General features: G+C 37.7%; 1 protein-coding gene across 15 annotated transcripts in view; it reads right to left on the minus strand.

Annotated features, from left to right (window-relative positions):
- The window catches only part of lrrc4ca (leucine rich repeat containing 4C, genome duplicate a), a 431,094-nt gene that overhangs the window by 97,605 nt on the left and 307,177 nt on the right, over nt 1-26,312 (minus strand). The window contains exon 4 of one of the 15 annotated variants that reach the window (XR_015525745.1): nt 18,003-18,166. The gene's annotated coding sequence lies outside the window, so the exon portion shown is untranslated. 15 annotated transcript variants of the gene reach the window in all.

The following is a 26,312-nucleotide window of genomic DNA, read 5'->3' on the forward strand; positions in this document are numbered from 1 at the left end:
AGAAAAAAAAAAATAACATAATTGCACATCAACTTGCCATTTACTTTAAATGTATGTCACTGTAAGAAAACATAGTAAATATTTGGAAATGCAGCGATCGTTTGAATAAAAAAACCCTTGGGAAAAAACTGTGGTTGAAAATAAAGTTTGCAGCACTGTATTTTCTGGACTCCTCTCAAGATGTCGATATTTCGACTGGTTGCCGCTAAAACTGCGTCATAGCTCACTACCATAAAGTTGACTTGATTTCAACATGCACCGCGCCGCTAATCAACGCCGTTTCCCATTGAAAATGAATGACTTCCGGCTACTTTGACGCTCTCGCCGCTTTTGATATGAACGCACAGTGACAGATCAACTGACCCCTTCTTGTCTAAACCCAACCAATAGTGTTTTCAAAAGCACTGATTGACCCGTCCACCTACTTTCCTAATCCCAATCGACAGTTTTAAAAAGCTACCAACAGAAAGAAAAGCCTTCTGATTTTTACCCTGTTTTCAGATTTTACCACATTCTTACCTTGTTATTTACTTGTTTATTTAACATTTTGCCATTTGTTTTAGTTTTACCCGCTTTCTAGAAGCGTTCTTGATCAGACTCGAACCCCATCGTCATGGTTAACTCCTCTCTGCGTCTCAAGTTTGCTGACGTACATGGTGAGCTACCGGGCAAACTGGTAGCAGTGGGAAAGCCGTCCATATGGAAGTAAGCGGTCAGCTGCTAGCACGAAAAAGAGGGAGTCACACCACCCCTTGTATTTGCTTTAAAGATGAAATGCAGCCATACGTACTTCTGGCTACATCATTTGCAATCTCCAGAAATGTATAGGGTTACGTTTTCAGAATGCGCCTATGTTGATTTTACGTTTATTATTATCAGTGTTGTTTAAAGTATTATTGCAACCTTAAGTCAAAGATATCATAAAGTGTCTTCAAAATAAAGTAAAAACACATACTTTTGCCAAAATGTAACTAATTAACACATTTAATTACTTAAACAAAATAATATATTACTTATGAAATATGGAAAAACTGTAATCTCAAACTAAAAATGAACAATAAATATCCAAAAATGGACGTCAACAGCATTATAATCACATTAAATGTCTTTATTGCTTAAATGACACTTACATTCACATTTAATTTGATTATATCTTTATTATGCCAACCTTTTTAGAATGTTTTAGATATTCTTGGAGATTTTCTTTCTTTCTTTTAAACTGCAAAAAAGTATGAAGTAATTCTAAGAACGCACTTTTTCGCTCCGTCTCTCCTGACCCAGGAAAAAATCTACCCATAAATAGATATCTCTATTCTTATTAATATTTCATCTCAAAATAACTGTCACTCATAGCTCATTATAGTCTATGGCTTTGGCCTACATTCAGAACGAGTATGAGATCTGCCACCGATCATAGACTGCGCTCACATCAGAATCAAATTGGGGTCATTTGCCTATAAAGAACATGAATCTAGGAATCGCTCTTTCTGCATAAATGGCTCCTTAGCCTCTGTCTTCCCACCTGAACATTCGTTTTATCACACTGAACAATCGCAGAAATTGATACACGAAAAATCAATGAAGCTTTAAGCCAAGTGCACAATGCAACACAGAAGCTACTCTAACTTCTCTTTTGTGTTTAAGCTAATTCGGTTTACAAAACAATAAAAGATAAATAAGAAACAGCTAGTAACAGCAGACATAAAATGCTTGCTACATGTAGCAGCTAGCCTATGTCCCCATAACTGCTGTATTTGCCTTATTTTAGGCCTTTTTCACCTTCTGATGAGTAAAAACCATAGCTAAGTAGTGGGGTTGACTAGTTGAGGTTGCTTTTAGTTCCCTACTGAGAAAAACAGCTTAAACCAGCCTAGGCTGGTTGACTGGTTTTAGCTGGTCAACCAGGCTGGTTTTAGAGGGGTTTTGGCCATTTCGTGGCTGGTTTCCAGCCATGTCCAGCCTGGTCTTAGCTGGTAAGGCTGGGAGATGACCAGCTAAAACCAGCTTGACCAGCCTAGCCAGGCTGGGAGCCCAGCCAAAACCAGCTATGTAAACTTAAATCAGGCTGGTCAAGCTGGTTTTAGCTGGTCATTTTCCAGCCTGACCAGCTAAGACCAGGCTGGAAATGGCTGGAAACCAGCCTGGAAATGGCCAAAACCCCTCTAAAACCAGCCTGGTCGACCACCTAAAACCAGCCAACCAGTCTAGACTGGTTTAAAATGGATTTTTCAGCAGGGTTAGCATGCTAATCAGTTTTAACCGCAAAACTCATCAATGTGTATGTTAAGCTTAATGATCGAGGATGACAACAACAACAATGAAACGTAGGTTACACTTTATTTTAGGCAGTCAGTCTTTCATCGTAACTGCTCAAATAACTACTGGACAATATTAATTATTTACATGGACTTGGAATGAGTAAGGTCTTCTGATAGTTACATGTAATTTTGTATAATTAGTTAGAAATAATTACAAATGAAGTTCAAGGTAGTGAGAGGTGCAACAAAAAATACCAAAATGCTAGTTAGCAGCTTATCCCATATCCCCAAAAACCCCAACATTTACTATGTGTTGGGCTCTTTTTCACATTCTGTTGATTGAAAACCATAGCTAAGTAGTGGAGTTGACTAGTTGAGGTTGCTTTTAGCTAGCATGCTAATAAGTTATAACCGCAATTTAGATTCCTTACGTTCACAAACAAGTCAATGAGTCAAAGTGTGTTGCGCTTCATGATCTTAGCAATGACAACAACAATAACAACAATTTTGTGTAATTACTTAGATTGGAATACAAATGAAGGTCAAGGGATGCAACAAATGATAACAAAAATACCAAAATGCTAGCTAACAGTTAGCCTATGTCCCCCAAACCACTGTATTTACCATATTTTAGGCCCTTTTTTCATATACATTTGGGTAAAAACCATAGCTAAGTAGGTTTGTAGGAGGTTAGTTGAGGTAGCTTTTATTTAACATGCTAATCAGTTTTAGCACTTCCAGGCTGGTTTCAGCCATTTCCATTCTTTCCTTAGCTGGTCAGGCTGGAAATCAGCTTGACCAGCCTAGCCAGGCTGGAAGTCCAGCCAAAACCAGCTATGTCCAGCTTAAAACAGGCTGGTCAAGTTGTTTTTAGTTGATAACTTCCTAGCCTGGAAATGGACAAAAACCCTCAACCAGCTAAAACCAGTTAGCCAGCATAGGCTGGTTCAACCTGTTAAAATCATAGTAGTAAACTTAATACAAGTCATCATCATTTAACTGAATAAAGGTAATAGCTAATCAAATTCAGCTGTATTTTAAACCTAATATTAACATAGTAACTGTAATAAATCAGATTTTTGAATCTTTTAACTAACATTTACTAATAAGACTTGTAAAGTCTTGCATTGTAAAGTGTTGCACTGTTTTTTTTAATTCTTTTTTTTTTTTTTTTTTTTTTTACCAAGGAATTAATTAGAATTTATAACAAATGTAATTCAAGGTACTGAGAGGTGCAACAAATAATACCAAACACACCAAAATGCTAGCTAGCAGTTAGCTTACATCCCCAAAACCGCTGTATTTACCATGTTTTAGGCCCTTTTTTAAAGTGTGTTGAGTTAAAAAACCATACCCAAGTAGTGAGGTTGACTAGTCGAGGTTGCTTTCATTTAGCATGCTAATCAGTTTTAACCGCCTTTTAGCTTTGTTACATAGGCTACAGATCACAAACTAATCAATGTGTATGTTGTGCTTTATGAACGATGATGACAACAACAACAACAGCAACAACAACAACAACAACAACAACAACAACAACGAATCAAATAACTACTGGATAACAGTAATTATTTACTTGGACTTTGAATGTGTGTTATGTTTCCTGTATAATTTATTAGAATTGATTACAAATAAAGGTCAAATTAGTTAGAGGTGCAACAAATAATAACAAAAATACCAAAATGCTAGCTAACAGTTAGCATATGTCCCCAAAATGCTGTATTCACCCTATTTGCTTTCACATTATACTGAGTAATAATCATTGTTAGGTAGTGAGGTGTTAATATTTGTATGTAATCCATCATAACATCAACCATTTAAATTGACAACAACCATATTATCTCCAACTAATGCCCCTGTACAGTGTTTCTGACATGAATGTCACATACTGTGGCATTTCTGATATCCATCACAACATGCCAAAAACTTTTGTTCCCTGCAGTGAAAGGTCTGGCGCCCAACGCGTGGCACGATGCAACATATGCTAACACCCCGGCATCATCCGTCCAGACTTCCACCCCTTCAAACACTGTCATACTGTACATCCAGCGCAAAACAGATAATAAGAGAGAACTAGGAAATGGAAAGAGCTGTTACAGGACACAGAAAGATGTGCCAACAAGGAATATCAAGACAATGGAGAACAAAAGGACGCAGGGTAGGGATGAAGAGGGAAATGTGATGAGCGATGGCAAGCCAAACCAAGGCGAGAGAGGGAGGAGGAGTGAGAGAGAAAGTGTGAAAGACAGAAAGGGAGAGAGAGTGTCAAGGTGAGAAGGAAAGAGAATTGGACACAGTGGAGTGTGTCCACAGTTGTAACACATCATATCTCACTCTGCATCTCAACAGCTTCCTTGGGCCCAGGGGTACTGAGCCAAGGAGGTGCAGGGGGCTTGAGTTAAAAAGAGAGAGAGAGAGAGGCAAGAAGAGATACTGGACCCTCATATCAACTGTTCCTGCAGAAATTATGGAGAAGTTTAAACTTGCTTCTTGATTTTAACAATAATATGAATCACAAAACTGAAGACTTGACTGCTTCCGAAATTAGCTACAACTTGGTGGGTACTACATTTGAATTTACTACTCGACCTTTAGAAAAGTACATTCTATACCAATGGTCACCAAACTTGTTCCTGAATTGCCGGTGTCCTGCATATGTTAGCTCCAACCCTAATCAAACACACCTGAACATGCTAATCAAGGTCTTACTAGGTACACAAGAAACATCCAGGCAGGTGTGTTGAAGCAAGTTGGAGCTAAACCCTGCAGGGACACCGGCCCTCCAGGACCGAGATTGGTGACCCCTGTTCTATACAGTATGAATGTGTGGAGTATGAATGGAACTCGGATGTACTACATTAGCCATTTTGTCAGTGTAACCCCGCCGGTCCTACGCCACCCAACCGGCTCCGAGCTGGTTTCAAACCAGCGACCTTCTGCATGGGAGTCGGTTGCTCTAACAAGGAGGCTAAAGACCATGGCCTCAAGCATCAGTCGCTAGAGCAACTTTAAGCCTGGTTTATACTTCTGCGTCAAGTGACCGGCGTAACCCACGACCCATGCAACACCCGTAGCTGTGCATTTATACTTCTGCGCGCTGTCTCTGTTGGTCTGCATTAACGCTAGTGGGCAGTGAGGTGTTAATGCTCCTCTGTGTCGAGTTTCTTCGCTGCTGTTTTGCTTTTCCTCAACACTTCCTGAATGTACAAATGGCTCAAAGTCGCTCATTTTGAGGCAGGAACCGGCGGACGTGCAACAGCTTTAACTATGAGGTAAACACAAAACAAAACTTTCCATCTGGAGCTCCTTCACGGGACTCCACACTTGTAAACAATCGCTCCATTGGGCTCGCGCCATTTGTGCGGCTGTCGTTCCCACCCAGACTCGTCAGCGCTACCAAGCCGACCAATCAAAGAGCTTGCGCTACGCGTTGTTGCGAAGTGTAGTTAGATTTTTTGAGAGGTGCACGTCAGCGATGCCGACGACCTCTAAAATCAGCCTTTAGAGGTCAGAGGAGTGAGGTTTACCTGCACAGAACTCACTAGCTGGCCTCCATTACATCAGTAGTGACGTTTCATTACCGTTCATAAATTATCTCGTGAACAATCTCATCGAAAGTAGTAGGTTATCTGGGAACTTCTTGCATACTGATCTCAACTGGGAAAATAGATTGTTTTCGAACATGTTTCCTGTACACTCTGCCTTCCTGTCAATGGGCAAAGCAGGTATCTCCACCTCTAACTTTAATTATTGGTTAAGTCAATGCTGCCAAGTTGGTTGGACTGGTCAGGATGCAATACTAATAGTTGTAAAAGAGTAATTATGTACTGTACATCTTTTTTTTCCTTCAAGTATATTTTCAAGGTGCCAAGAATTTTAATTTGAACTACAAACAAGCTGCTTATCTTAGCATCATGATATAAATTGCAAAACTATGATTGTTTTCGAACATGTTTCCTGTACACTCTGCCTTCCTGTCACTAGCCTAGAATCAACAAATAAATATATAAATAAAATGAAGTGGGTAAGACAGAAAGAAATCATAAGCATATGTTTTTTTCTTGTGAATAATGTGCACTGATGCAAAATGACTCTGTGTTTCTAATTCCAAGCCTCTAATGACATTTAGAAATAAACTAGATGTGACAAAAATGAATAATGGCTTCACATATGCACACACCCACACACACACATTTCCTTCATCACAAAATCCTTCCACACGCACGAGACCACCAGGAGAACAAGACTCCAGAGAAGAAGAAATTAGATTAGATTAAATTAGACGGCTATCTATTACACTGGCACACACAAAAAAAGAGCTTCGCTGCCGTTATAAAAGACCGTCCTGTGTATATATGCTAGCCCCGCTAGCGCTTCATTCATTACATCATAATCCAGCACATACACATATCTGCCTGGGTGTTTTTAGATCAATTTTATGCTTTGCTTACGAGTTTATCTGATGCATATTAATCAGCCGGGAGAGCAGATTTTGGCAACAGACTCTGTTTTCCCTTTCAGATTTATACTTGGAAACTTCTGCCTATTAGCATTCATACATGAGCGCCTAATGCAGCATGGAGCAGATGATGTATGCTAGGCTAACGCTAACGTCTGAATATCAAACTGGGTTTAGTTGTGCTTATGAGTGATAAAGCGCTGTGGCTAAGGGGCTCGCTGTTGTTGTAACTCTATAAAATGCGAAGGGAATCGTCCTTTCCGAGTCTAAATGACACCAGCTGTGCTTTAATGGACCTGAATGGACACATCTCAGGTGCGGTGGGATGCTGTTATTGCCTGGAGCTCGGTTTCTGGCTGGATGGATGCCTTTATCTTTAAGCTCATATAAAAACATTGGGGGGGAGATAGTAATCATATTACGGCATCAGGAGGATAGCCTGAAAGTTTAAGTCAATGTAATTCAATCAAAATGTCATGAACCTTCCGTACTGTATACCTCAAAGTGCTGAGGAAATGCAATAAACTGCTTCGCAAAAGACTAGAAGCTGAGCAATATGCTTTTTTTTTTTCAATGACGATACCAGTATATAAAGATGTGGGGTTCTAATTTAATGCATTTTTTTTTGCTTAACAGTAAATGTGTTTATCGTTTACAAATTTACTATTTACTATTTACTTTACTATTTAAAGATGGCATGAAGCCAGAAGAGTTTAATTCCTCATTGAGATGTACTGTACTGCAAAGACCCTGCAATGTACTTAATCCCTTTCTAACTCTTGTATTTATCTTTGAGTAACTGATGTTGTACATTTCTGAATTGGCTTTTTATTATTTGATACTGTAATCGGCATGATACACTTTCATCTGGAAAATAAAGTAAAGTTTTGATTCATTCTGAATTCTCCTGAAATCGTTTATATCCAGTAGATTTAGTGGGGTCTGCGCAACCATTATGTTGTGACATGATTTTTCTTCAGATTGTCAAGGCGCATTTGACTGTACGGAGCAGTTTGGCATGGCATCATGAATACCTTTTAATCATTAAATCACTCATATTAGCAAGTTGTATGTAAATGACTAAATTAGTCTTTTAGTATGAGTGAGCAGGAGGCAACCTCGAGTATTAGCTAACCCTACATCCTCTGACTAACTTCAGAGTGTTGAGATAATGTCCGTGAGAAGAAACTCAATCCTGGGGCTTGGAACTCTTAAGCGGCGTTTGGTCCCTAATAAACGTATAACAGAAGAGTAAAGGATCAGATATAAATCAAAACTATAAACTGGGTCATAAATGATTCTTACTATTTGAAATACAGTCTAAATTTGACGGTCACTTTCAATTGGAGTCAGATTAAATTCAGAGCTAAAAAACAAATATGAATAAATTCTAAAAAGTAACGGAATTCTTGTAAGAAGCACTAGAAACGGCTTACACGCATTTACCCTTCGACCATGCTGTTAGTTTCATCACTGGGCTAATAGATGAACTTTAATACCCTGAAATACTTCAAACAAAACTATAAATAGCATAATTTCGAACAAAACCCAGCCAAAACCTTATTTGTTTTGAGATCATCCTGCAGCCTAGACCCGCTACTCACTGAAACTAAGCAGGGCTGAGCCTGGTCAGTACCTAGATGGGAGACCACATGGGAAAACTAGGTTGCTGTTGGAAGTGGTGTTAGTAAGGCCAGCATGCGGCACTCAACCTATGATCTTAGTGAGTCCTAACGCCCCAGCAAAGTGAAGGGGACACCATACTGTCAGTGAGCACCATTTTTCGGACGAGTCCTGACTCTCTGTGGTCATTTATATTCCATGGCACTTCTCGTTAAGAGTAGGGGTGCACCCTGGTGTTCTAGCCAAATACCCTTCATCATCCCCATCCACCGAATTGGCCGTCTCTCCACTCTCCCTATAGCTGGTGTGTGGTGAGCGCACTGGCGCCGCTGTCCTGTGGCTGCAATCGCATCATCTAAGTAGATGCTACACCCTGCTGGTGGTGTGGAGAGACCCCTTCTCATGATTGTAAAGTGCTTTGAGTGTATGGCCATACATGATAAAAGCGCTATATAGATACACACATATAAATACATAAATTACATCAACCACCACTAGTGTGCAGCATTCACTTGGATGATGCGACGGCAGCCACAGGACAACAGTGCCAGTGCACTCATCACACACTAGCTATAGATGGATTGGAGAGCCAATTCAGTGGATAGGGATAATTGGGAGGCCATGAGCGATAAGGACCAATGGAGGGAAGTTTATCCAGGACATCAGGCTTATCCTGACCACAGAGATTCAGGACCTTAGTTCAATATCTCATCCAAAAGATGGCGCTCTTTGACAGTATTGTGTCCCTTTCACTTTACTAGGACATTAGGACTCACACAGACCACAGGTTGAGCGCCCTCTGCTGGCCTCATTAACACCCCTTCCACCAGCAACCTAGTTTTCCCTTTTGGTCTTCCATCAAGGTGACCAGGCTCAGCCCTGCTTAGCTTTAGTGAGTAACCCGTCTTGGGCTGCAGGGTGATATGCCTGTGGCCATTTATTTCAAATGCTGTTTTTTTCATAATTGTTTTAAAAAAAGGCCAAAATCAACATAAAATTTTGATTAATTACACAGCCATGGTTACTATCATTATGTTGAACTCATACTTGACTTCATGTGTAGCTCCTTATGACCACGTCTCACCTGAGTCTAGCACAGCTTGACTGGAAAATTCACTTCAGTTTTGGCGCTGAGAACATCCAAACATATCATAGCAGCCTCTCACTTGACAGCAGGGAAAGGCACAGCCAATCACACTGTCCATATGTGATTGAGGGAGGTAGGACTCGAGTAGAGAATGTGATTTAACGCTTACATCTATGTTAATTAGAGCTGAGAGAGCGTTATTTTATTTTGGAGGGGACATTTTAATAATCAGTGGGTATTAATAAGGACATGTCCCCTTGTTACAACCACGGTCACAACATCAAATTAGGGAGAACACAAATGGATCAGTCTAGTGGTTTTATTAAATGAACAGCCAAACCTGAACAAAGTGTGGGGAGAAAACACAATAAACTAACACAAAATGGAGCACAACTGCGCATCTGGACAACCGCTCAAAAAATATTTATAGATTTTAATACAAGAATTGCTGTGCTGTGAAGAAAAAAATATATATATAAAAATTGTATAAAATATTGTATGGAAAGCAACGTCAATGCACCATGATGCACAGAGATATCGAATTGAACCGAATCGATGGCATGATAATCATAACCGAACCAAACCGTGAGTCCAGTGTAGGTTCACACCTCTATCAGTTAGTGCAGCGGTGGCCAACCCTGTTCCTGGAGAGCCACCTTCCTACAGATTTCAGTTGCTACCCATATCAAACACACCTGAACCAACTAATTAGGACTTGAACACCACGTGATAATTACAGGCAGGTGTGTTTGATATAGGTTGCAACTGAAATCTGCAGGAAGGTGGTTCTCCAGGAACAGGGTTGGCCACCCCTGAGTTAGTGATATGAATGGATAAATAATATCAACAGGCTATTGACCTTATTCTAAAATGCGGAAGTGCGCCTGTTTTCGCGATTGTCTTAGAACTTCCGATTCAGTCGCCTATGGGAGAAATGACTAGGAATAATAAACGGCAGAAAATGGCCAAACTACTTGCTCAACAAACAAATGTTTGCATGACTACACAGACCAAGTAGCATAGTATAATAAGAAAATATCAAATTGCAACATCAAGCAGCGTAACGAGCAGTTGTTAACGTCAAAAAATGAATGGAAGTGAATGTGACCGGAAGTCGCGAGACAAAAAGATTCAAATGGCAGCGCCCGCTCGTCAGCTGAGAATAAGGTGAATACTGTGTGTAGAATTCAGAAATAATTGTTGTTAGTGACACCGGTGGCCATTAAGTGAACTGCAGCCATTTGCTTGTGCTTGTATTAAACATGACTATGACATACACTGAAGTATTCATCGTTCTTTAATTAGAAGTATAAGAAGTTGGAAATATATTTGTGGCAGTACACTGATAGCGAACACGCAGATGCCGTGGACACTGCTGACAGCAACAGTCAGATGAATATGTAAATACAGTATGAGCTCTTTTCCTTTCAGTAATGAAATAAACACACTTGAAAATAACTGCAGTTATGAAAGCTCTGATCATCAAGATATGAAGATGTTTGAACAAGCACTTCAATACATCGCCAGCACGTTGACAGATGAGGTCATTAAAGTTACACTTATAGCATGAATATGAAGTATTTATGAAAGTAACATTGTATAATGTCAAAAATATCATAAGCAAGGTTTCATTCACAATCTAGCAATGAAATACATAAAAAATATTACATAGATGACTTTTATATAAATAACACTGCTCTATTCAATAAAAAAGTTCATTTTGATTTCATGTAGTCTTTAACCAAACTCAGAGTATCCGTCCTACAAATGTATCATGTTTACACTTGTATCCACAAAAACATATATCCACAAACATCTGCACCAAGTCTCAGGGCAAACCGGGATTTAAGGAGACCTGATGTGCACTCACTTGACTCAGCACCCAATTGTTAAAAAATAACTGTCGTCGTCAGGGCAAGAGTCCTGAGTTGGCTTCTTTTACCGCAGAACTCAACCAAACAAATTGTGTGCAGGAACAAAACTGCAGCTTTTCCGGACAACTTATCAGGTGACTTTCAGGAACCCACAGGCTGCTCCGAATAACTCCCAGTTTATTGTGACAGTGATTTTTAGGGTGCTGGGTAAGTGTACTTACTGGCCGCTAATAGGCATTTTTGCAGCTGACTATCCATTTATGTGCCATCCATTTAAACTTCCATGATCTTACTGCGTATCTATCTATCTATAAATCTATCTATCTATCTATCTATCTATCTATCTATCTATCTATCTATCTATCTATCTATCTATCTATCTATCTATCTATCTATCTATCTATCTATCTATCTGTCTGTCTGTCTGTCTGTCTGTCTGTCTGTCTGTCTGTCTGTCTGTCTGTCTGTCTATCTATCTATCCATGTGGAATCCATATATCGATCCATCCATCTAAATTGTATATCTCTATATCCATATGGAATCCATATATCCATAATCCATATATATATATATATACATATATATATATATATATATATATATATATATATATATATATATATATATATATATATATATATATATATATATATATATATGGATCCAACTATCTATGTTGTAAACATCTATATCAATGTGGAATCCATCCATCCATGTGGAATTCATATATTGGTCCACCCATAAGCCCATTCATCCATCCATACATATATATAGAAATGTATATATTGGTCTATCCGTAAGTAAATGCTTCCATCTATTCTTTCATCTATTTTGTATACATCTATACCATGCGTCTATCCATCCATTCATCCATCCATCTATGTTGTATACATTTATATTCATGTGGAATCCATCTATCTGTCCATCCACCCACCAATCCATGTGGAATCAATAAATTGGTCCATCCATAAGTCCATCCATCCAACGATCCATCCATCTATCCATCCATCCGTACATATATATCCATATGGAATCCATATATATGTCCATCTGTTCATCCATCTATCCATCAATTCATCTATCTATGTTGTATACATCTATATCCATGTGGAATCCATCCATCCATCCATCTATGTTGTATACATCTATATGCATGTGGAACCTATATATTGGTCCATCCATAAGTCCTTGCTTCCATCCATTCATCCATCTATCTTGTATACATCTATATCTATATGGAATTCATATATCTGTCCATTAATTCATTCATCCATCCATCCATGTTGTATACATCTATATCCATGAGGAATCCATATATTGATACCTTCATAAGTCCATCCATCCATCCATCTATCCATGTTGTATGCATCTACTGTATGTCCATGTGGAATCCATCCGTGCGTCTATCCACCCGCCCACCCATCCATCCATCCATCCGTCTATGTGGTAAACATTTATATCCATGAAGAATCCATGTATTGGTCCCTCAGTAAGTCCATCCATCCATTCCACATATCCATGTGGAATTTATATATTAATCCATCCATAAGTCCATCCATCCATTCATCTACTTTGTATGCATCTATATCCATGTGGAATCCATATATCTGTATATCCAAAAGTCCATCTATTCATCTATCTATCTATGTGGTATATATCCATGTGGAATCCATATATCCATGTATTGGTCCATCCATTCATCCATCCATCCGTCCATCCATCCATCCATCCATCCATCCATCCATCCATCTTTTTTTTCCTGCTGTGTGTCTATATAGATGACCATCTAACAGTTTGGCTTCAATTCAATATTCGCCCCCCCCCCCCCCCTCTATCTATCCAGTAAATATGAACTTTTTAATATGTCTCTCAATATATCTTGATTCTCTCTCTTGCATCTAGTATCTAAACCATTTTGAAACTTTTCAACATTTGAAATAAGGCTTTTTGCCAAGCATACAGAAGTTGTTTTTCCAATATCCTCTTGTCCAGGTAAAAAAAAAAAAAAAAAAAACTTAAATGAATTCAGCATCCTTGTACTTGAATACCAACAGCAATACTCCATCCCATTCGGTATGCCAACTCGCTTTTCGAATGGTTCCAGGTCACATCATCAATTCAAATCTCTCTGTAAATGTGAACGTCCTTCAAGTTCGGTACCGGTTCGGCTAGAGAAACACTTATGCCGCTCCATTAAGAATCCTCAGTCAATCGGATCCACCGGCACACACACAACAGCCACCGTGTTTACGGCTCTCATGCAGAATGATGTACTCACGATTAAAGTGTATCAAAACCAAGACAGGCTTGGCGGTGTCCGTAAGAGCCTCTCTATATGTAAATAACCAAAGCCGGCATCGGCGCACGACACCAAAAAAAAAAAAAGAAAAAAAACATGTCTTATTCAGCGGTGGAAGGCTGATCCAGTCATTATTTGAGCCAGAGAGCTTTTCTGCACAAGCCCTTTGTGAGAGGAAATTGCGTTAATGAACTCTGATAAGAACAATCAACTCCAGCGGCTTTTATTTTATTCAGCTCTCTCAAATAACCTATTAAATGTAGATTCTCCCAGGCTTCATCATTAAAAACTCCCTCTCTCTTTCTCTCTCTCTCTCTCTTTCCTATGACAGGACAACTGAACCTCACCTCAGTTAAACAGGTGCTTTAGTACCAGAGGAACCAGGTGAGCGGCAATCCGTCACCTCCGTCGCTGCTAGCTTTAACCTTTCAATTTAGCAGCAGAATTAATATGGCCGGTTCCGCACAGATGCCTCGCAGGTGCAACCGCCAAAAGGGGGAACTGTAGCGGAGCGCATACACATACAGATACACCTGTGGTTATTGGTCTACAGGTACGGCTCGATTCGAGCCAGCTGTAGGCCTCCATAGAGGTCGGCTGACGTCAGTTTCCGGCTGATTCAGGTCATTTTCTTTTAGCTGAGCTTGGATTCGGGTTGGGTGGGGGAGTTTACTGCTCATTATTGAGTCATGAGGCCTGCTTTAGCTGTGTGCTTTAAGGACAAGATGTCTTTGGACAAGACTTTGGATGGATGACTAGAGCAAAGGTTTGTGAACTTTATGATGACACAGACACCCAAACATTTGGGTTTCCCATGTGCTAAAATGAAAACGTGGGTACAAAAGGACGTGTGAATAATTACCTGGAAATATTCTACTTTCAGTTACAGTAATTGTATCTTCAGGAATGAATGAAACAACATGTTAGTTACCAAAACTGCCATCATTTTCCTAATTCAGTTTTTCACAATAATTTTACATTTTGTTTTTTGCTTGCTGAAACTAAAACTGAAAATGAAACACTGCAATAATTCATTAGTATGATGTAGGGCCTCCCTTTCCAGCCAATACAGCATTAATTTGTCTTGGGAATGACAGATATAAGTCCTGCATACTGTCCAGATAGACTTTGAGCCCATCTTCTAACGGAATAGCGGGGTCAGGTCACCACGTGCTGGTGGAGGTAAATATTTCCTGACTCGTTCCTCCTAAATACCCCAAAGTGGCTCAATAATATTTATATCTGGTGATTGTGCAGGCCATGTGAGATGTTCAACTTCACTTTTATGTTCATCAAACCATTCTGTCACCAGTCTTGCTGTGTGTATGGTGTATTATCATCCTGCCACACTGCAACACCTTTAAGGAGCAATGTTTGAACACCTGAAACTGAAAATGAAACACTGCAATAATTATTATGATGTAGGGCCTCCTTTTCCAGCCAATACTGCATTAATTTGTCTTGGGAACAACAGATACAAGTCCTGCATACTATCCAGATAGACTTTGAGGCATTCTTCTAGCAGAATATTGATGCCAGGTCACTATGTGATGGTGGAGGTAAACATTTCATGACTCATTCCTCCAAAACACCCCAAAGGGGCTCAATAATAATTGGTTCTGGTGACTGTGCAGGCCATGGGAGATGTTCAACTTTATTTTCATGTTCATCAAACCATTCTGTTACCAATCTTGCTGTGTGTATTGGTGCATTATCATCCTGACACACTGCACCACCTTTAGGGAGCAATGTTTGAACCAATGTTTGAACACCTGAAACTGAAAATGAAACACCGCAATAATTCATTAGTATGATGTAGGGCCTCCCTTTCCAGCCAATACAGCATTCATTTGTCTTGGGAATGACAGATATAAGTCCTGCATACTGTCCAGATAGACTTTGAGCCCATCTTCTAACGGAATAGCAGGGTCAGGTCACTACGTGCTGGGGGAGGTAAACATCTCCTGACTCGTTCCTCCTAAATACCCCAAAGTGGCTCAATAATATTTATATCTGGTGATTGTGCTGGCCATGTGAGATGTTCAACTTCACTTTTATGTTCATCAAACCATTCTGTCACCAGTCTTGCTGTGTGTATGGTGTATTATCATCCTGCCACACTGCAACACCTTTAAGGAGCAATGTTTGAACACCTGAAACTGAAAATGAAACACTGCCATAATTTATTAGTACGATGTAGGGCCTCCTTTTCCATCCAATACAGCATTAATTTGTCTTGGGAATGACAGATACAAGTCCTGCACACTTGAATCCTGCACACTCCTGAATGCGGTTATACTCACGGCAGGTATTATTTGATCATTCAGTTGTTTATTTCACTGATTTGGCAACCGTCAAACATCATCAAGGAAACAGTTTGAATTTCCGCTTAGTAAAAAAACATCAGTGTGCCATTTGGGACAACACTACATACATATAATATCCTGTTGAGTGTGTAAGTGCATAAGTACATAGTAGATGAGTGCATAGTGTATAGTGTGCCATTTGGGACGCAGCTAATGTGTTGGTGGAGGTAATTTTGTGACTCGTTCCACCAAAACACCCCAAAGTAGCTCAATAATATTTAGTTCTGGTGACTGTGCAGGCCATGGGAGATTTTCATCTTCACTTTTGTGTTCATCAAACCATTCTGTTACCAGTCTTGCTGTGTGTATTGGTGCATTATCATCCTGACACACTGCACCATCTTTAGGGAGCAATGTTTGAATCAATGTTTGAACACCTGAAACTGAAAAGGAAACACTGCAATAATGTATTAGTATGATGTAGGGCCTCCTTTTCCAGCCAATACAGCATTAATTTGTCTTGGGAATGACAGATACAAGTCCTGCATACTATTCAGATAGACTTTGAGCCATTCTTCTTGCAGAATAGCGTGGCCAGGTCACTACGTGTTGGTGGAGGTAAACATTTCAAGAGATGTTAAACTTTACTTTCAAGTTCATCACTCCACCCTGTCACCATTTCAGCCGTGTGTATTGGCACATAATCATCCTGAAACATTGTGCAGCCTTCAGGAATCAATGTTTGAACCATTGGGTCCATTTTTACTCTTTCAAAATGGTTCGGTAGACTTTGGCAGTGGCGCGCCAATCTAGAAAAAGTATTGGGCCTAGGGAATGTCATGATATTTCAGCCCAAACCCTCACTGACCCACCTTAAGGCTTCAATCTGGGCATGCAACTGTCTGGGTGGTACACTTCTTTGGGGCTTCTCTACACCGTAACTCTACCGGATGTGGGAAAGACATTGAAGGTGGACTCATCATAGTCAATAATGCATATTTCACATTCAGCCCAAGATTCTCACTGCTGGCACCATTGAAACACCATTTGGCATTAGCATGAATGACCAAACGTTTGGCTGTAACAGCCTGGCCATGTATATTGAACCTGTGGAGCTACCTACAAGTAGTTTTGGTGAGAGCAGGAGAGTTGAAGTGCACATTGAATGCTGCAGTGAAATGATGTTGTTTTATAGACACAATCAGACAGATTCCTCTTGCATGAACGTGCAACTTTCACCTCAATCACATCTTTTACGCAAGTAATTCAACTCAAGATAATAACTTGCTTGAAGTGAAAAACATCCCACTAAGTTAGAGTGAGTTATGTAGTGCTTTGCGCTTGGTGTGAACGCAGCATTAGGCTCATTCCGAATGTTCCTATTGGTGAACACATGTAACGACGTCCATCCCAAGCCAGTGTTCAACACCCCACCCCCTCCCGTGACCCATTGTTTGTCTGTGTATTCAGAGCCAGTGAGCAATTGACTTTCTAATTATAATAACTAAAACTGTGTTAATGAGCAATAAAATAATTTGGGCATTGGTTAATATGTAAAAATAATAATGCAATAACATATGATGTCTATCAAGCACTGCAGGATGGCCATTTTATGATGTGGGTCAGATTATTCTGGAAGACTGATGGGCTGAGGTGGAGAGCTGATTGATTATTGCATTGATTGGAGGAATGTGCTGCAGTCAACCCAAAGGAAGAGCTGTGGATAAGAGTCAGAGCACTCGAGGAAAAAAAAAAGAGATTCACATGAGAGACTGCAGTCAATTTAGAGATTTTTGGCTGATGAGGTGCTTTTATTTTAGTCTAATGTAAAGACAAGATCCCCAATACACTTCAAGTGTTTGCTTTGTCACACTTTTTCTATCAGTGTATATGGATTTCAATTATAAATAATAATAAAAATAAAAGTTTTTAAGGTGTTTATTCACATAAATCTCGCTTAAGTAGCTCTTGCATTCATCAGACCTCCTAGTTTTACTCGTTTCTCTACTCTGAAGGTTATTTACAGAGGAAAATGTTCATATACAGTACATTATATTGACAACATTTTATTCTACAAAATTGTGATTTTTCTGACCTTACACTGTATTTTCAGAATGATGGAGTGATAAAAACTCTTAAAATCGTGCTCTGGAAAAAAAGTTTGACTCTTAAACTCTCAAAAAGGTCACCAGTTAGATCTCCATGAATGTTGGCAGACTTGAGACGCAGAGGAGTTGACCATGACGACAGGGTTCAAGTCTGGCAAAGAATGGTTCCAGAAAGTAGGTAAGACAAAAACAGAAATTACAAATATATATAAAAAAAGAAATAACTGGGTGAGAATGTGGTAAAATCTGAAAACATGTTAAAAATCAGGCGAGGGCTTTTCTTTTTCTGGATTGCTTTTCAGTCAGCGAGTCAATCTGTGCTTTTGAAAACACTATTGGTTGAGTTTAGGAAAGGTGGAGGGTGGGTCAGTCAGTCAGTCAGTCGAGAGTGGCCTCTGGTGGATTTACACGAGAACAGCAGTCGCAAATGGCACAAAGAGCGTACATAGCGGCCTCTGGTGGATTCGCGAAAGCAAAAACTGCAAAGAAACGTACTTCCTGGGATGTATTTGGTGCTCTCCAGAAATGTTTATAGCAGTACGTTTTCAGAATGAGCCTGGGTTGTATAAATGTATGCAAATTAGCATATATTTCATTACATATTGCTGTATTTGCATATTTAAAAAACTATATATATTTTGGAATGCTTAAGTATATTGTAAAATAATTTATGTTAATGACAAGTTTCTGTATTTTGTGATTCACAAATGTTTTCGCAAGCTCTCTGCTCTGTTGACTTTTGATGTTGAAAATTCAACTCTACAGTTTAACAAGGTGACTTTTATTGACATTTTAGCTCTTCAAAATAATATTTTGTAAAAGAAATATTATATATAATCTCTCTCTCTCTCTCTCTCTCTCTCTCTCTCTCTCAGGTAAGTCTTTAAAAGAACATGTACTGGCAGTTTATTTCAAGGTTTTGTGGCATCATTTACAACATCGACCCAGACAATATATAACTTCAAACTATTAACATGTTTAGAAAAATCACTACTTCACTTTTCAAGGTTAAAAAGTTGTAAGAAGAAAGATAAAAAAATGAAAAGCTGAATCACAAAATACGAAAAACTGCTATATTACGGATATTTCTTTTAGTGTACAGTGATAACTATTCGTTTTGTATGTGTGTGTGTGTGTTCACCTCACATCATTTCAAACTTTCCAGTGACTATTTTCACCGTGGAACTCAAACGCAGTCTGATTTTCATGCTCAGTTACATACAAGCTTCAAAAGGAACTGAAAAGCATTATTAAAGTATTCCGTATGACTCACTCTTCAAAAGCCTTACAATTGCTCAGGCTGATTCAGTAAACAGACTGCAATCTTGGTTAGATGCTTGCTGAAAACTCGAGGTACATTCTAGTTTACTTCATACTTCACTTCAGAGAAAAAGATTTATACTGTAACAACGTCTAATTCGCGGATGAATCATTTGTTTGAGTCAAAATCAGTTGATTCATTAGAATGATTCATTCCTAAATCCCACAGTGATCTTTATTCGCTGTTTTTCAATTAAAGCTATTGTAACTACAAAATTTCTACAAAAATTAATATAGTTTTTGTTTCCTTTGATTTTTTCTCTGTTTTAAAACTGTATTTATTTGTATCGACATTTGTGCTGCCCATTACATTAAAAACCACAGGAGAGGGCAAATTCCTCAGCAGGATAGCATAAATTCCTTGAAAGCAAAGAAGGTCATGGTGCTCCAGGATTGGCCAGCCGAGTCACCAGATATGAACATTATTGAGCATGTTAAGGGTAAGATAAAGGAGGAAGCATTGAAGATGAATCCAAAGAATCTTGATGAGGCAGTCCTGCAAGAACGCTTTCTTTGCCATTACAGAAGCCTTTATTAGTAAGTTATTTGAGTCATTGCAGAGTCATACACAATATTAATTTGTTTTCCACTGCACCATGACTTTATATTCTATACTGTACATTATTTCTGTTCAATGACAAGACTTTTGTCTAAGCAGAGTCAGACCTTACTGTCCTAATGAAATAATTAAAAATCAAGGCATGATCATATTTCAAATACACGTAATCTAGAGGCCTTTGCCTTTTCTATTAGCCACTTCTGATACCAAACGATCAACTAGAAGTCAAGTTATTATTTGTTTTTCCTAAAACTTGGATAGGCAACAGGAATTTCATCAGGTAGTGTATATTAATAAAGAAAATATAAAAGCATTTAACAATAGCTAATTGTATTTCTTGTTTTATTTCACCAGTGTGTGAGCTACTGTAATCTCGAAAACAAAGCTTAACGCAAACTCCCATAGAGGGAGTCTTATTAGACGTCACATTATTGTTTAAACCCATTATTACAGTATATACCGTCATGCGCCCTCTATGATGCAAGGTCGACCGGTCCATTTGCTCACACCGGTGCATTGAATACAAAACACACAGCACTTGCTGACGGCTGAATTCCGACACAGGAAAAAAAAAAACACACTCGCTTTAAGACAAAAAAAAAAAAAAAAGACAAAAAACATCAATTCAATGTCATCCCCGCTGCAACTCCAACCCATCAATCAATACACACTACCTACATAACCCCCCGTTCGCGGCCTTGTAGTTTGACTCCGGGGGAAAGAAATCTCTATGCTGTGACACTGGAGATTTAGACAATGGAGAGTTGAGGTTTGCCATTTAATCTGCCTTTCGCACTAAACCAAATCCCCCTGGGAGAAATTGTGAAAAAAACAGAAAGAAAATATTGACAGGTTGCTTTATTGATAGCGGTCTCCAGCAGTTTAAGAAACGAATACTAATTCATGCACATGCTAGGTTTCACACGAGCTAATCTGCCTGATTTCAGTGTGTTTATTCTAAAGAGCAAATGATGCGAGTTGCAAGACTGCCTAGGAATTGGAGTTTGGAAATACTGAGCAAAATTCAGATTGATTCTGTTTTCATGAGCTCACACTGAATCGAAAACTGAAAGTAAAACATTTGGAATATAAATAAATAAACATTTACCTTAACTTCAATGGAAAGAAATATAGCATATAGGCCCAGTATCACAAACAACGCTTAGATTAAACCAGGACTAGGCCTTAGTTAAATTAGGTTATTTTAGCCACATTTTATAAAAATGGCCTTAGGAAAATATATTACTGGTGTGCACCTGGAGAAAAAAAAAAAAAAAGAATGGTAGAAATGATTAGACTGAATGGTAGACTAAATGGTAGGCAGAATGGTAGACTGATTAAGATTTAGTTCATGAGCTCACACTGAATCGAAAACCAACATATAAAGTATAACACATTCAGAAAAATAAATAATTAATTAATAAAAAAATGTATTATATAAATAAATAAATACATACATAATTAAATAAATAAATATATACATAGTTAAATAAATAAATAAATAAATAAAGAATAAATGAATACAAAAATAAATAAATAAATAAATAAATAAATAAATAAATAAATAAATAAATAAATAATTAGTGTCAGGCATAAAGGAGTAATAGTGCTTTATTTTTTTTAAATAAATAAATAAATACATACATAATTAAATAAATAAATATATACATAGTTAAATAAACAAATAAATAAATAAATAAATAAATGAATGAATGAATGAATGAATGAATGAATGAATGAATGAATGAATGAATAAATTTGTGTCAGGCATAAAGGAGTAATAGTGCTTTGTTTTTTTTTAAATAAATAAATAAATACATACATAATTAAATAAATAAATATATACATAGTTAAATAAATAAATAAATAAATAAATAAATAAATGAATGAATGAATGAATGAATGAATGAATGAATAAATTAGTGTCAGGCATAAAGGAGTAATAGTACTTTTTTTTTTCCCCATGGACTTAAAAAAACACGTTTGTGCATTCATACTCATATCGCAGTTCACATGCTATCAAATTTCACTGAAATTTACACATCTAAGGGTGTGTATACTCAGTGTTTCAAAAGCAGACACATTCTTGGAAAACGTTTTGGAAAAATGTTCACGTACAGACACAGACAGTCACAACGATCCACATTCACACTAATTTGTGAAAGTAGCTATAAAGGTATTTTATTATGCATTTTAGGTCAGTAGATGTCACTAGTGTAGTGGTCAACCGATAAGGTCACTACACTTAAATATATTACAGTATTACATAAAAAATAAAATAAAAAATAAATAAAAATAACTTTTTAAGATATTTCCCAAATAATGTTTAACAGAGCAGGGTTTACTTGCAATGTTTACTTTCCACAGTATGTCTGATGTTATTTTTTTTTCTTCTGGAGAAAGACTTATGTGTTTTATTTTGGCTAAAATAAAAGCAGTTTTTATTTGTTTTAAATACATTTTTAGATCAAAAGTATGCAATAATATTGTACTAAGCTGTAGTGTATAGAAGTGTCTTGAAAAATTTCTAGTCAAATATTATTTACTGTCATCATGGCAAAGATAAAATAAATCAGATATTAGAAACGAGTTATTAAAACTATGATGTTTAGAAATGTGTAGAAATGAAATATTCTGTCCAATAAATAGAAATTAGGGAAAAAATAAACCAGTGGGTGGGGGGGGAGGGGGGGTGGACGGGTATGGCTAATACTTTAGGGAACTAATAATTCTGACTTCAGCACACCAAAACTATTGTTGTGTTGCAAAACGAAAATTTGTAAAGTGGTATTTTTCGGCCCTGACAAAAATAATTGTTCTGCTATCAAACAGACAAACTCTTCGACAGATGCTGACATTTGAAAAATGACTAATATTGGCTGATACTAGTTTCCATGTTGGGGTTTTGTCTATGGACTTAACACATAATACACATGCAGTGTTGGATGTAATAAGCTCAACATAATTAGTTACTGTAATTAAATTACTCATTTGCTGAAAAAGTAAACTAAGGGATTACTTTTTTAAATGTTCCTTAAATACTTTAAATAAATGAAGCATTTATGTATAAATCAATTTAGAAAATAAGGCTTGTTATGCTCATTTATTTTAAATAATAATTTGATTCTTAAATTTGTGCACATGCTTAAGAAAAAATGAACTGACTGAAACAATAAATTTCTATATTATGGTGTGTTTTGGATACATATAACATTTAAGTTTTTTTTAATAACTCAAAATTAATTAATTAAAAGTGTTTAATTTACGTTTGTTGATATATATAGAGAGATGGTAAGTAGCACTGAGTGAAGTATTTACATTAACAATTTCATTTTAAAATATTTAGACAAGTAATTTATTTAATTTTTGATGATGTGTAATTAATCACTTTTTTAATCAACACTGAGACCATTCATCACCAAAATAATGTTTTTTTTTTTGTAGTTTTACCTGTAAAAAATAACAACATTATTTCCCCAAATTAGCATTTTAAGACCCTAAAAATAACACCAACATAAAAATAAAAAACAAAAATAATAAAAGTTTTATAAAAGTTCAAAACAATATTTTTTTTCACTCTGCTCTGAATGGTGTCCAATCCTTTTTACACATAATGTATGTTACATCTCTAAAGATTTACACACACACACACACACACACACACACACACACGCACACACACACACACACACACACACACACACACACACTTATTCTGCTGTAGATTTGTTCATTAAATCATCCTATAAAGTGATTCTCAACGGGAGAAAGGCCAAAAGAGAGACCCGATATACATCTTAAGAAAGTGGCTTTATTTTAACCATGATTAATTCCCGTTCAAACCCCACTGTATAGAAGCCACCCAAGAGACTCATGGGATATTAGCACTGTCACACTCCACCAGCAAAATAAACAAGCCCTGAGTTGTGCGCACTTTTTCCAGAAATCCATCAGCTTGGCCCATTAATACGACCGATATGAAACCCAGACCCAGAAATACGACCGATATGAAACCCAGATATATTTTTCGTGCTTGAAAAAAACAATGAGCAAATCCATGCAAATGTCGACTTTGCCATGAAATAAAATAAGTTTTCACCAAAATAGGGACACCATACTGTCTTTCGGATGAGATGTTAAATCCAAGTCCTAACTCTCTGTGGTCATTAAAAATCACAGGATGTCCTTCGAAAAAGAGTACCCTAGTAGCAAAGAATTCTGGCCCGGATTTGGCAAAAAGCTGGCACAGCAGGCATTCATCCGGCACTGGCATACAGCATGTGGGCCAAACATGGCCCGGGTTTGGCAGAGGTGGCACCGTTTTTAAGGCGGCACACAAGATTTGGGCCAGATGTAAAACGTAGTTTTTGGCCCAGATTTAAAAATTTGATAGGTGGGCCATGTGAGTTTGGCCAGTCTTGACCCACATTTAAAATACACTAAAATCATTTTTGAGTAAAGAAAAAAAATTCTACCAATCAGGTCACTTTGAGAAAAAGCGTGCCCATAGTGTGCCTAAAGCGCATCACTCCATGGGTTTATCAATTTCATTGCAATCGTGACACACCAACCTATCTGGCCCAGTTCAGGCCCAGTTATGAGTTATTACCTTGGCTGACACTTGGCCCAGATATGGTCAGTGTTTGGCCCTTGTCTGGAAGCCAGATTTGGTCCAGTCATGTACCGTAATTCGCTGCGGCATGTGGACCAAGCAAAACCTGATTGTGTGGGCCAGAGAAATTTTGCTATGTGGGTAGGGGTTTAATCCTGGTCAAATTTGCCCACTGTCCATATTCAAATCATTTTGTGAAATTATCACAGAAAAATAAAATATTGGAATATCAGATTTTTCCAATATCATGCAGGCAAAACAGAATCTTCTTTTCAACTTCCAAAAGAATACTCAAAAAAAAGAGCTTGATATATTGACGTTCGGCTTTTCCAGGCGAGCAGAAAAGTTTGGGAGATGCACGGAGAGTGAGGAATGGAGCGTCTCGGCAGAACATGAATCACACTGCATCATTCACCAACAAACAAATGTCATCTCTCCACCCAACCCGGCAGCTTCATCATGCTAAAGCTCCTGACAGCAAAGGAACATAAAATGAGCGGCCCAATTCGTCTCCCCAAGGCAACATCACTCCATCATTCCTCCTCTACTTCTTCTTTTTTCCCCCCACCCCTCCATCGAGTGCCAGGAAGAGAGCAAAGATGTAAAAAAAAAAAAAAGAACTTCATTCACCTGAGGGAATAGGGGCAGGTGCTTGAAGGTGCGATGAAGGCTTTGTTTTTGTTCGGTTGTTAACAAGACAAACGTCTGTGCTGTTTATGGCATCTTACGGCTCTTATTTCCTGTGTCATTATTTGGGTTTTTGACACCGTGGATCAGGAATCATCTAAATATAGTTCTGCCTGTTTGTCTGCAACTTCAGTTCTTCTACCCGGGACTGGATTTGCGCACTTGAAGGAAAAGTTCACTCAAGAATAGTATAATTTACTCACCAATCACTTGTTTCAAACCTTTAAGTGTGTCTTACGTCAGTTGAACACCAAAGATGTTAAGAAGAATGCTCAAAATCTGTAACCGTTGACTTCCAGTGTATTTGTCTTTCTTCTTATGGAAGTCAGTGGTTACAGGTTTTCAGCTTTATTTAAAACATCTTGGTTTTGTGTTCGACAGAGGACAGAAACTCGTTAAGGTTTGGAACCACTTGAGAAAGAGTAAATAGTTAGTAAAGTATCATTTTTTTGTCTGAATTATCTCTTTAACACAGGTTTACGATATGTTTTTAAGAAACAGTTTTGGTAAAACTTTATTTTGATGGTCCATTTGAGTATTAGTAGACTGTCTGCTTTATATCAGTTGATTCTGCTCCTTTAACAGACATTTAACTGACTATAACTTAGCAAGTAGATGTCAACTTACACTAACCATAAACCTAACCCCAACCTAACAGTCTACTTATAATCTAATGAAAATTAGTTGACATGTAACCCAAATTCAACAAACAGACCATCAAAATAAAGTGTGACCATAGTTTTGCCCAAATGACGATCATGTGATCATTTAATTCTAATCCTGCATAGCTTGTTTTCTTGAACAATATTGCAGTCTCTCTGCCAATGCAATGGAAGTCTGTAGAATCAGTCAAAGTCTAAAATATGAAAAAAAAAAAACAACAACAGAAAGACAGACTCATGGTCAAACAGCTAAAAATGTTATGAATAGTGCAAGTTTTGCTCATAAAAGAAAGTCAGTGTGCCTTATTTATTCCAATTTAAGTCAAATGTAATAAAAGAGGTAAATAAAATGGTGGATAAACACTGTAGATAGGCAGATAAATAGAAAGAACATAGTATAATGGAAAATAAGGTATATAAGAAATATAAATAGTCAATGGGGTCTAAACAATACACT

This window comes from Danio rerio, chromosome 25, assembly GCF_052040795.2.
Source record: "Danio rerio strain M-AB ecotype USA chromosome 25, GRCz13ab, whole genome shotgun sequence".
Taxonomy (NCBI): domain Eukaryota; kingdom Metazoa; phylum Chordata; class Actinopteri; order Cypriniformes; family Danionidae; genus Danio; species Danio rerio.